This window comes from Camelus dromedarius, chromosome 36, assembly GCF_036321535.1.
Source record: "Camelus dromedarius isolate mCamDro1 chromosome 36, mCamDro1.pat, whole genome shotgun sequence".
NCBI lineage: Eukaryota > Metazoa > Chordata > Mammalia > Artiodactyla > Camelidae > Camelus > Camelus dromedarius.
This window is the reverse complement of record NC_087471.1, coordinates 2,029,072-2,041,542: the sequence shown is the minus strand read 5'-3', so window position 1 is coordinate 2,041,542 and position 12,471 is coordinate 2,029,072. Positions and strand designations below refer to the sequence as shown.

At 49.0% G+C, this 12,471-nt stretch overlaps 1 long non-coding RNA gene across 6 annotated transcripts; it reads right to left on the bottom strand.

Moving 5' to 3' along the window:
* Window positions 1–3,391: 3,391 nt before the first annotated feature.
* Window positions 3,392–11,774, bottom strand: LOC135320048 (uncharacterized). Of its 6 annotated transcripts, none has more exons than XR_010379181.1 (4): window positions 10,768–11,774; window positions 4,845–7,275; window positions 4,188–4,347; window positions 3,392–3,618 (listed from the first exon to the last, which is right to left on the bottom strand). It is a non-coding gene; the product is annotated as an uncharacterized LOC135320048 (long non-coding RNA). The 6 variants fall into 6 exon arrangements; XR_010379182.1 differs by having other exon boundaries at window positions 3,392–4,347; window positions 4,845–6,177; window positions 6,728–7,275; XR_010379183.1 differs by having other exon boundaries at window positions 3,392–4,347; window positions 4,845–6,882; window positions 7,116–7,275.
* Window positions 11,775–12,471: the final 697 nt, after the last annotated feature.

Below are 12,471 nucleotides of genomic sequence, written 5' to 3'. Positions count from 1 at the left end.
TGGCCGGGCAGCACCACGGAAGAATGCCAGCTTTCCTCCTGGGAGGGGACCGTAAACCTCCATTTCTGAGTGTGGTCAGTGACACGGGGCGGCAGGTGGCAGAGCGGGCCACCTTGGGAAGGCGAGTGCCTTCCGTCCTCGAAGGTGACACCTCCCCATGCCTGCCCTTCTTACACATGCTGGGAGTGCGGCCCTTCTCCCGATCCAGGAATCCCAGGAGAGGCCGACTGTACCCTGGAGCTGGTTTCATGGGGACCCACGTCCTGGCCGAGGCCCGCGTTCCCTGCCCACCTCTCGCTGTGGGTGCCTGTGCGCAGCACCAGTCCCCAAGCTCCATCATGCTCTTGGTTAAATCGGTATTTTAAATGTCCCTCTCTTCATCTCAGATTCCTTCAGCAAGTGACGGCTTTTGCTTTTTTACACACTTTGGAAAGGGCTGGCCAACTCACAGTAAAAACAGGGGGCCTCTTGGGTTTCACCTCCGCCCCTCACCCCCTGTTTTCTGAGAAGAAATCCCTAACGGTTGAAGCACAGAATGAGAAATCAGGGATGCTTGGAATGGACTGGCTAGCAGACTCAGACTTTGGTTCCCTCCTGTCCTCTCAGCTGTAGTCACACATCTCCTGCAAGTGAACAAGGCCGTCCTGGGCCCTGTGCTGTCCTCTCACCCTCTGCGAGGCGGGAAGCCCCATAAAAAGACTGGCAGGTCCCCCAGGCAGGGCCACTGCTCTCCTGCTGGCGCCATCTGTTTCCCTGGCCCAGAGGATCTATCTCACTTTTTGCCTCTGAAACAGCTTATTTACCCCTAAAATTCTATTGGTTCCCTGAGCTCACTCCTGATTGGTCCATTTCCTTCACTCCTGATTGGTTATTTCTCTCACTCCTGGTTGGTCTATTTCTACAAAGCTTGTTCCTGGTTGGTCAACTTCTGTTATACTTTATTTGCATATGATGTTGCAAAGTGTAAAACTGGCAGCCTATAAAGGCCTGTGTAGACCTACAGACGGGGTTCAGAGCTTGGAGTGTTAATTCCACCGGCCCTGCTGGCGTAATAAATAAACCTGAGTTCTCCAGCTCTCCGAGTGCTGCTTGGTCTCTCGCCCGGATCCAGGTTGCTGTCACAACTGAGCTGCGACACGTTTTTCTGCAACACTTGGTTTCCCCAAGAATGCCTCCCACAGGGATCCTAAGGGACCCCCAAAGACACAAAAGGTTTAGTGCCGCCAGGGACTGAGCGGAGACTTGTGGGGCCCTTCCGGGCTGGGAGTCCAGGTGCAGGGTGAATTCTTGAGGAGAGTTCCCAGTGGAGCAGGCTCTCCAGGGATTGACAGATCTACTAAACCCCTCTGGACCTGAGTCCCAGGACTCGGTCCACTGGATGAGTCAGTAAATGCTCACTTCCTGCCCTAAGGACTGAAGGACGCTGCAGAAGCCACAGCTAATGTTCCCTGCACATTTCCTTCTTGCCCGTCTGTGTCCTCAAAGCTTTACAGACATTGTTTCATTGCCTGGGCAGAAGCTCCTCTTGAATTACACGTGCAGATGCTGCCCACGTGGTAAGAGGCAGCCACCCCCAGGACCCCAGGGCATGCCATCGACCAGGCCTGCAGGACTCCATCCCCCGAAGCCAGTGGCCACCCTATCCTTTTGTGACTTCTGGGCACCCCCCCCCATTGTCTCTCTGGTGTCGTTGGCTCCTCTGTCTCCTTCCCGCTCCCCTTCCATGGGATGCTCTCTGATTCCTGCTTGCTGAGTCCTGAGATGAGGATGTGAGAGTGAGTCATTTATATGAGAGGCGACCCCAGAAGTACCCCCGGGAGGTAAGACAGTGTGGGAGTGGTCCCCCAGCCACACTGTGGGCATCTGGAGCCCACTCTCCTAGGAGCTCCAGACACAGTGGAGAACGGGCACCTCGGGCTCATCCTTCTCGAGGGTCCAGGAAGCTGGGCTGTCTATCCACCAACTGCTCCAGGCTCTGGACCCCGCGGTGCAGACGCACAGGTGGTAGCGGAAGTCAAGTCGGTGGACTCAGCGTCCAGGGGTTGATGCCCTCTGCGTTCCTTGGCGTTTTGTGCTCCCTGCAGGTAGAACCTCTTCAACATGCAATCAATAGCAACAAGTGCAGCAACAGCGGAGACCACAATCCCCGAGACGTTTGCAGGCCCTAGTGCCATCCCACGTGCCCAGCGCTCTCCAGCCGCCTGGGCCCCCTCCACCCCTGGACTGTTCACAGCTCCTCCTTGGGTTGTCAGTCTTTCCTTCTCTGCCGACTTCCCTAGAAGACCTCTTTCTGCTCTTCCTCATTGTATCTCCAGAACCTAGAAGCATCCTTGGTGCTCAGTAGCTATGGACTGAATGAACAAATAAACCATCCATCACACTTAATGTGAAAAATAAGCTAATAAGAAAATCCAAGGAGCCTGTGACTTAATAAGGAAAAATAAGCATGGTCCTAGAGATTTAGTCTGAATGTATGACTATTTTGGACCAGAAATTTGATTTAAAAAACAAGAGCATTTATGTGCTTTGTGTGACTGGTTTAGTGAATGCGGTTCCCGTAACACCAGTGACCAAGACCAGCTTCAGGACGCTTGATCTGGACAGCGTCCAACGCTCAGAAGTGATCTGGGTTTGTTTTCGTGCTCTGCTGTTGCCATCTTGAAATTCTTAATAATTTTTTTCTTATTGCCCCTTTGAAAATTTTCTTAAAAAACTTTTTTATTGAAGTATAGTTGCTACATGATATTATATAAGTAACAGGTGTACGATATAGTGATTCATAACTTTTAAAAGTTCATTTACAGTTATTAAAAGTATATTCCTGTGTTGTACAATATATCCTTGTAGCTTCTTTCATACATAATATTTTGTACCTCTTAATCCCCTACACCTACATTGCCCCTCCTCCCTTCCCTCTCCCCTCTGGTGGCCACTAATTTGTTCTCCATATCTGTGCCTCTGTTTCTTTTTTTGTTATGGTCACTGTTTGTCGTATTTTTTAGATCCCACATGTAAGTGATATCATACACTATTTGTCTTTCTGTGCCTGACTTGTTTCACTTAGCATAATGCCCTCTGCACCCATCCACGTTGTTGCAAATGGCAAAATGTCATTCTTTTTTGTGGCTGAGTAGTATTCCATTGTGTGTGTGTGTGTGTGTGTGTGTGTGTGTGTGTGTATATATATATATATATATATATATATATCCATCCATCTGTTGATGGACACTAAGACCTAAGTGTGACATAAATTGAAGAAATATTTTTTTGGATCTTTTTCCTAAAGCAAAAGAAATGAAAGAAAAAATAAACAAATGAGACCTAATCAAACTTAAAAGTTTTTGCACAGCAAAGGAAACCATTGACAAAATGAAGAGACAATCTACTGATTGGGAGAAAATATTTGCAAATATCATGACCAGTAAGTGGTTAATATCCAAAATATACACACAGCTCATATAACTCAACATCAAAAAACACCTAAAATTAAAAAATGGGCAGAAAACCTGAACAGACATGTTTCCAAAGAAGAAGCGCCCAAGTGCAGGACAAGATGCTCAGCATCGCTCGTCCTCAGGGAGATGCAAAGCGAAACCATGGTGGGATATCAGCTCACACCTGTCAGAATGGCCGTCATCAAAAAGAACACAAATAACAGATGTTGACGAGGGTGTGGAGAAAAGGGAACCCTCGTACACTCTTGGTGGTGGGAATGTAAATTGGTGCAGCCATTATGGAAAACAGTATGGAGGCTTCCCCAAAAACTTAAAATAGAAATTCTTAATACTTTTTGAACAACAGGCCTTATATGTTCATTTTGCTCTGGGCCCTGTAAATCAGACAGCTGATCCTAAGGGAAACACAGGGTGACATTCCTGGGTAGGGACCTGAATCCAGCATTTTATCTCTTCAGGCAAACTTTCTGGAGGGTCAGCCGCAGGACCTCTGAGCATTGCCTGGTGTTTTCTAGGGCCAGGTCACAGTACTAACTCACATGTGTGCCTCCCAGGCTACCTTGGGCCTGCTTTCACCATCCCACCATCAAATATCCGTGGTACATGGTTCTACTGCCCCAGAGGCTGGCGCTCTGGATTCCAGCCCTGAGGTCCGCATATCGATCTGGAGCGGCTGTCCTGATGCAGTTGCTACAGATTCAAGTGGTGACAGGCAGAGCTGTGTCCTGTTACCTTGTGATGAGCTTTCCTGAGGGGACTTCTCTGTGGTGTTTTTAAAACCCCAGGTTCATGAGAACCCCCAGGAGTCCAGTCTCCCAGACCTCCTTCCCAGAAACTCAGATGTGGACCTGGTGAGGCACAGTACTTCTACTTTTTCAAAATCTCCTTCGGTCTGTCAAAGAACAAATCCATAAGGGACACTCAGCCACAGTTTTCTCTCTGATATTTTACTATAAAAATTTCCAAACATACAGAAAGCTAAAAGAATTGTACAGGGACTACTAATATTCTTGCTACCCAGACTGTGTAATTAACATTCTGCTATATTAGCTTTATCACACATCAATCCATTCATCCCTCCATCTCTTCATCCACTATCTCTCCATTCATCCATGTCTCCATTCATCCATTCACTCATCCATCCATCCATCTCATTTATCCATCTATCCCTCACATTTATTCATCCGTCCATCCATTTCTCCATCCATCCAGCCATCCTTGCATCCATCTATCCACCTATCCACCCATCCCTCCCATTTCTCCATCCAACCATCCATTCATCCATCAACCCATCCATCTCTCCATCCATCCATCCACCCATCCATCCATTCATCTACATCCATCCATCTTGATATAGACTTCAGTATACTCCCTCCCCTGAACACTTACTGCTCAGATCTCTGATTTTCCATGAACAGGCAAAACGTGTCCAGACAGCAGATGTTTCTGAAATCGTACGAAGATTTAACAGGCCAGCCCTGCTCTTTTCCCAGCTGCATCCTAGTTGGGAGTGACTTATCTGTCTCTCTGAGCTGTTCTCTTCAGCCTCTTATATAGGTTTCTTTTTATGTTCCTTTTCCACAAATACTCCCAATTCATAGAGAAGTAAATATAAAAACCACACACATGCTGTAAAATACCTCACTGTGTTCGAGAGGGTTTGCCTCATTCTCTGTGTTGTTCTCTCTCCTGGTTTTCTAGGTGGCGCTCTTTTGAGGTGCAGGTGTCCTTGGTTTAGGTTGTGCTTAGGGCGGATGCCTTGACCAGCTCTTGACTTTAGAGCTGTTACCACTTGCAAAGCGTGGTACCAGCTGCCGAGTCTTTCTGGAGCTTCAGAGCTCTTTGCCAAATGATGTTTCAGAAGTGCAGGAAGAATGTAGGTCCACTGAGGATTTGACGATGGTGTGAGACCTGACCACCTGATTCTCGGAGCCCATCCATTTGTGCTCAGAAAGCTCTTGTGGGAACCGGGTGTAACGGAACTGAGCAAACAGAGCTCATTACCAGAATGGTTTGTGGAAGGACTGCCCAAGGGGCAGGTAAGATGTAGCTTCACCGGGAAAGAGAAGCAGGGGCACTGTACCAATACAAAACAAAACACTAAACGCAAGACACATTACCGCTTGCATTTTCTAGGAGATCTCGTGGTCCTGTCAGCAGGACCTCCTGACCTGTGACCCTACCCAGAGCTCTGTGTTCTCCCTGTGTCGGCCCGTGACTTAGCATCAAGCGTCTGCTGCCTCTGGTTCAAACACCAACATTCCTTTAAAATCTGGAATGTGACCTGCCTGCTAGCACTGTCAGGGGAAGAAAGAACTCACAACAGAATTTAGTATTTGATAAATGACATTCTTAAGAATCAACGCTCAACCCTTCATTTGAACTTCTCATTGCTACAGACACACATGTACTTATATATACACTTGTTCATGTCACTGCAGACCGAATAGTTCACGTATATTAAAGTTCCAGATAGCATTAAGTGACATTTAAAAAATTAAGCATTTTAGGAACAAAATTTATAAGCTGTATTATTCTTTCCTTGTCTTCTTAAAAGAGCTTTCTGAAAACAACCGGACCTTTTCCTAGTGACTTAAGTCATTTCCCGGGAGAGATGCAGGTGGAATCCAAACCTGCATGGCTCAGGGGCGGTGGGAAGCACGAGGGTGATTCATCAGGCAGTTCTCAGAGGCTGGTCCTGCTCTCCTCCATCCCCCCTTCCCTGGCAACACAGTCAAAAGAGAACAACCAGATAGTAAACCCCAAATTCCATGGACAACGTGGGCAACAGAACCAGCTGACAAGGTATGTCCGCAAACCTCCAAGCAAGTGGGCAGTGATAGGCCACCCACCCCTAGGGTCTGCGGCATTGACATCCACATGGGCAGAATAAAGAGGAAAGACCGGGGAAGGATCTAAGGGTCCCAAACTGGAGAACCCCAAAGAGTCCAGCAGGAATTCACTGGGGAGGGTGGCCGGCCAACTGAGGACAGCTGCGACCAACACGCTGAGCGGGCGCACAGGCCCATGTGACGTCACCTTGGGTGAATGCAAATGCTCTACCAGTGGATCAGAAGAGTCTGAAATTCTGAAATTGGATAGTGGTCATGGGTGCCCAGCACTATAAATATACCAAAAGCCACTGCATTGCACACTTCAACATAGTTAAAATGGTGGCTTTGATGTTATGTGTGTTTGACCTCAATTAAAAGAAAAAAAAGGGAGCTCCGAAGAGCTGGGGCAACCTAGGTCCTCTCAACTCTCAAACTGACCTTGCAGGACAGGCCCCTACTGAGGGGAGGCACTGGCCCAGGCATCCAGGTGGGCCAGGTGTGGAGCCAGGTGGGGGGAGCCGGGGCCAGGCTGCCCCTGAGGGTGAGCCAGCACCGTGGGTCGGTCACTCCGCCAGAGGATGCCAGACACAGCTCTGTGAAGTAAGGAGAGCTGTCCTGCAGGAGCCGCAAATACAAGGCCAGAAAGCCTCTCGTGATGTTGGCTGGGAGTCAGGTGTGAGCACTGACTCTCAAGTACATATGCAGGTAGGTAAATAGCAGTAGGCTTCGGTGTGGGTGGGTGCGCGTTTATTCCCCGGCTCTGACTATGGAGAGGGCCCCAGTAGCTATGAGCACACCCGACACCCGGATCTGGGTTTCTAAATACCATTCTCCGCCGTGTGGAACCAGGGCTCCTTGCAGAAACGGTTGATTCCAGGACCAGCACAGGGAAAGCATAAGATGAGCCTGGAGCATCCTGGGGTACCAGAAAACCAGAAAGGACTCAAAAAGAGATGAGGACATGTGAAAGGAATGCAAGACCCAATCTGCAGGAAGAAAGGAGGAGAAATATTAGTATTAGGTGTATCTGCTGCTGCATAACCTAAGCATTAAAAAACTCAGCAGCTTACGCAATAAATTGTTGTTATCTCACAAATTCTACTTGGAAATCTGGGTGTGGTTTAGTTGGGTCCCCTGGTTCAAGGTCAGCTTCAAGGCTGCAGTCACTCTGTCAGCTTGCCTTGGGCAGGATCCACTTCTGAGCTCATCTCCTGGCTGCTGGTGGGTCCTCAGTGGCCTCGCCTGGGGACATCAGTCCTTGCCATGTGGGTCTCTCCACGGGGCAGCTCACCACACAGTCTGGCTTCCCTCACAGCCAGCAAGCTGAGAAAGAATGATGGAAGCCACCGTGTTTTTAAAACCTGACACCATGGCCTTTGTTCTGGCCTTCTCTCTGCCCAGAACAGCTCTTCTGCCGCTCCTGGGACTGGCTTCCTTTTACCTTTTAGATCACTTCAAGGCGCTTCCCCTTCGATTCTTTCTGTGGAGGAGGACCCCCCCCCCCCACAACCTTGCCCAATCATTTTATCTCTCAGCACCCTGCTTTGTTCATAATGTCTTACTATTTTCAATTCCTTGGTAAGAATATGGTGAGGACTACAATGCAGTCATATAGGATAGAATAAAGCAGGTGATGGAACCAAACAGAACAGAACAGAGCAAGGACTGGGGAGCAGGGATGCTGTCTCTCACGCACAGCTCCGCGCCAGCCGCCTAGCCCGGTGCAGGGCATGTAGTAAGACCTCAAGGACTGTTTGAATGAATGGATACATTTGAATTGCGAACAGTCCCTGCGCACACTTTGTTCTGACCATCCTGAACAACCCAAGGAGCAATGGGGCTGTTAGAACCCGGCTTGGAACCCCGAGGTAGCCCCGCACACCTGGGGCAATAGGAAGTCGAGGGGTGGTGGGGCGTAGCAGTCCCTGGGGAAGGTCCAGACCACACCTAAACCCTCCACGTCGGGACCTCTGGGGGATGGTCTTATCCCCCAGAGTAAGTCCAGAAGTCGCCCAGGTTGAAGACCACTGATGCTGCAGAGAAGAAGCAAGCTTTTGAGGGCTCTGCCCAAATGAGATTCTTTTCTCCTCCGATTTGTTCCTACTCATTAGCATATGGGATTGGAAGAGGACAAGTTTGTTTGACTCGATCTGAGTTTGTTTCTAAATTCACTTCCAGAAGGAAGCAGGTTCTGATCACCAATCAAAGGCCACACATGCTGGTCCAGACCAGGGGTTCTTGACTTCATCCACTCACTGGAATCCCCTGGGGAGCTGAGAAGAGTTCCAGCCTCCCTCCACCATGAGGTCCTCCTGTGATCTGCTTGGGGTCCCAGATACCCGAGGGGCTGGTAACTTGCATTCAGCACTCGAACACTGCCCCGGACCCTGGACATTAGCTGGCCTCAGTTCCAGTGGAAGAACAGCCCTGCACGTTGCATTCAGGGCCCGTCAGCCTTTCTCAGGCCAGAAGTCCCTTAGGGTGTCCTGTATCCCTCCCTACCAGTCACTGTTTCACATAATTTGCATAAATTCAGGCTATGTTTCCACCCAAGGTTAATCTCTTTAATTAGGTGAGCTGCTTTATCATAGGAAACAAACAGTGACCCTTAATGAGATAATTGGCAAAACTGAAACAATTAAATGATTTCCCCCCAGGAGAGCATTCAGCAAAGCCATTCTAGCTACAGGCGAAGGAAAGACACAAGGACACGGAAAGCATTTGTGACTCAGGTGAAAAAAATAACACGCAAGTGTTCGCAGTCTACTCCGATTGCCCCACTGGAAGACGGATTTCCACTTGGTTCTTGGTCAGCTCTTTGAGTCAGCTGGTCAGTTCCAGGCTTCCTTTGTCGTCCAGACTCCAGGATGATTGACAGAAAGAGAGGCGAATGTTGTCTGCACAGTAAATCGCTCAGCCAGAGGCAGGGGCAGAGTGTGCCATGGACAGGGCAAGGGTGCCAGGGTGCAAAGCCTTTGCACCCTTTGAACTGGCGACCCCAGCTCTTCCTGAGTAAAGACGGCCCCCAGGGCATGGTGTTTGGCAGAAAGGCCTAAATCCAAGCTTCACTTCCCTGGCCCTTTCCCCACCATCATTCCTCAGCTACAACTGGTCTACCATGAGTGACGCCCCCATCTAAGCTCTGTCAACAATCAAGAAAAGAATGAAAAAGGACCTGAGCAAGGGTGGAAAAGGGAAGTAGCTGTTAAACAAAGGACAGGGGATGAGCACACACACACAAAATTGTGCTAAAAGCCAAAGAAAATATTCAACTCGTGTTTCTGCATGAAACTCAAAGATGAGAAAACCCATGGATGCTATGAAACAAGCTCTCAAAGAGAAACACCTGAAGGTGAGATGTGATGATACAAAGAGTGTCAACTAGACAGAAGCAAGAACAGCAAGCAAACAAGGACTCAGGAAATGTCTCACCAGGAGCCCTGCTGACCAGCAGCTGGAGGTGGACCCCGAGTGAGCCACCCCATTCAGGAGCCGACAGCAAAGAACCGGCCGTGAGCATGGAGTTCACGGAGGCTGGATGTGTGTGGAAATTCCAGACACGGAGCAGAACGCAAATGCTCTAGTGTGGCAATTTAGAGATAATTGTATAATTAGCAAGAATTTGGAGCTGCAAATAGAGGGAAAAAAAAAAAAAGAAACTGATGTAATTACACTGCTTTCCTTGCCTTTTACAACATGAGGACAATAGACGAGGCTTCAAAGTTATAATTCAACATATGCTCATTTAGGTATGGGAATGAAAAATATTGCCAGCCATATCAGTAAACAAAAAACAATGCTGTGGCCAAGTCCTCAGCCGCTACCACCACCCCCAACAGTGAGCAGAGGGAACTCAGGATGGAGACAAGCAGGCAGCCCGGCCTCTGCTGCCACCCCCAGTGGTGCCCCCCGAGGGGACTCAGGATGGGAAGGAACAGGACACTGGCCCTAGAGAGCTAAGTGCATATCAAAGGAGTGATTTTAGTGGGCCCAGACCTTTGCACCTTCCCATACATAGAAAAGTGCTAAATTCCTTAACTTGAGATAGCTGGTTTCCTTTAATTAACACTAATCTTTTGATGTTCCAACCACCTCATTTTTGTTGCAAAAACTTCTATATCCTGGCTTCTACCTTGCCACCTTGGCACAGCTTCTTAGAGCTATGTGAGATGTCGTGTCCCGAGCTCGAGTCCTAAGGAAATCTGCCAAATAAAACATAACTCTCAACTTTTAGGCTGGGCGTTGTATTTCAGTCGACAAGTATATTATGTAATGTTTTCAAGATAATTGTAAAAGAACTAAAAGCTTCTCCAGTTATCAGAAACCCCATCATGTTGCCAGGCTGTCCCAGCACAGGAGTCAGACAGTGTTAGTGGCATGTCAAGTCTTGCCACCTCCTTGGGAGGAGACGGGGCACTGTCTAACAAAGTTTTACATAAATATGCCAATTTTGGAATTTATCCAACAGATTTACTTACACAGTGTTTGGTGGGGGAAATGTTCATGGCAGGTGGACAGCCTAGGTGCACATGCTGGGGGTGGGGGGGTCCCCAAGGCCATCTCTGTGCCTCACTGGCTCAGCATTCATTGCCCTTCCTTGCAGTGCACGCTGACGTCTGCCCATCAGAGCAGAATGACTCGCCCAGGTTGCTCCACCATTTCTAGCTGCCTTGGAAAGTCGCCGAGTTTCTCTCCACCTTAGTTTTCTTATTGGCAAATTGCGAATTGCACGGTGTCCTGTTCCTGCCAGCTCCAGTTGCCATGACTACGTAACGAGTGAGCCCATAATACAGGGATGTGAAACAGCTTTTACCTCTGCTAGCGGATTTGGTGGGTGGGAATTCAGACAGGGCCAGAGGGAGTGGCTGGTCTCTACTCCCACGTGTCTGGGACCCCAACTGAAAGACCGGGAGCCTCAGGCCTGGGATCACCTGAGGCCTCACTCACATGTGTGTCTGGTGGCCAGTGCCAGCTGCTGGCTGGGGCTTCGGTTCTTTTTCGTGTGGTTTGCTCATGTTGGCTAGCTGGGGCCCCTCATGGAAGGCATCCAGAAAGTCTGTGGCAGGCCCTATTGCTTTTTCTCTGATCTGGCCTGGAATTCACACAGTGTGACTTCCACCGCATTCTGTTGGTAAGGCCATTACAAAGTCCTCCCAGCCTCAAGGGCTGTCCCGAGAAACACCGCAGGGTGAGTGGCTTAAACAACAGACAGTTACTGACTCTGAATTCTGGAGGCAGGAAGTCCAAGATCAAGGTGTCAGCAGGGCTGATTTCTCTGGAGGTCTCCCTCCTTGGCCGGCAGATGGCCGTCTTCCCCCTGTGTCCTCACATGGTCTTCCCTCTGTGTGCGTCTGTGCCGTCGTCTCCTCTTCTTATGAGGACATCTGCCACTTTGGAATGGGGTGGGAAGCCCCGTGAAAAGGACAGCAGAACCCCCAGGCAGGGCCACTACCCTCCTGCCAGCACCATCTGGTTCCCTGGCCCAGTGGCATTATTTCACTTTCTAAACTCTGAAACAGCTTACTTCTGGGAAAGTGGAACTTACCCCTAAGATTCTATTGGTTCCCTGAGCTAACCCCTGATTGGTCCATTTCCCTCACTCCTGATTGGTCCATTTCTACAAAGCTTGTTCCTAATTAGTCACCTTTGTTATATCTTATTTGCATATGATGCTACAAAATGTTGCAAAGTCTAGACTGGCAGCCTATAAAAGCCTGTGTAAACCTACAGACGGGGTCCAGAGCTTGGAGTGTTAACTGCTCTGGGCCCGCTGGTGTAATAAACCTGAGTTCTCCAACCCTCCGAGTGCTGCTTGGCCTCTCGCCCAGATCCAGGTTGCTGTCACAACTGAGCTGTGACACCGAGCTGTAACACTGAGCTGTCACACACTTTTCTGCAACAGGATGAGGGCTTACCTAATGGCCTCATTTTACCTTAGTCACCTCTTTAAAGGCCCTACCCTCCAAAGAATGTTACATTCTGAGGTCCTAGGGGTTAGGACCCCAACATATGAATTTTTGAGGAACACAATTCAGCCCCTAATGGGAGGAAATATGGACCACACCCCTTGAGAGGAGGTTAGCATCATGTGGTCAGAAGAGCTGCAGGGATGGGTTAGAAGGTGTGACCATCTTTGGAAAATACAATTGGGCAACGGGACTTACAGGGCACTCTTGATACAA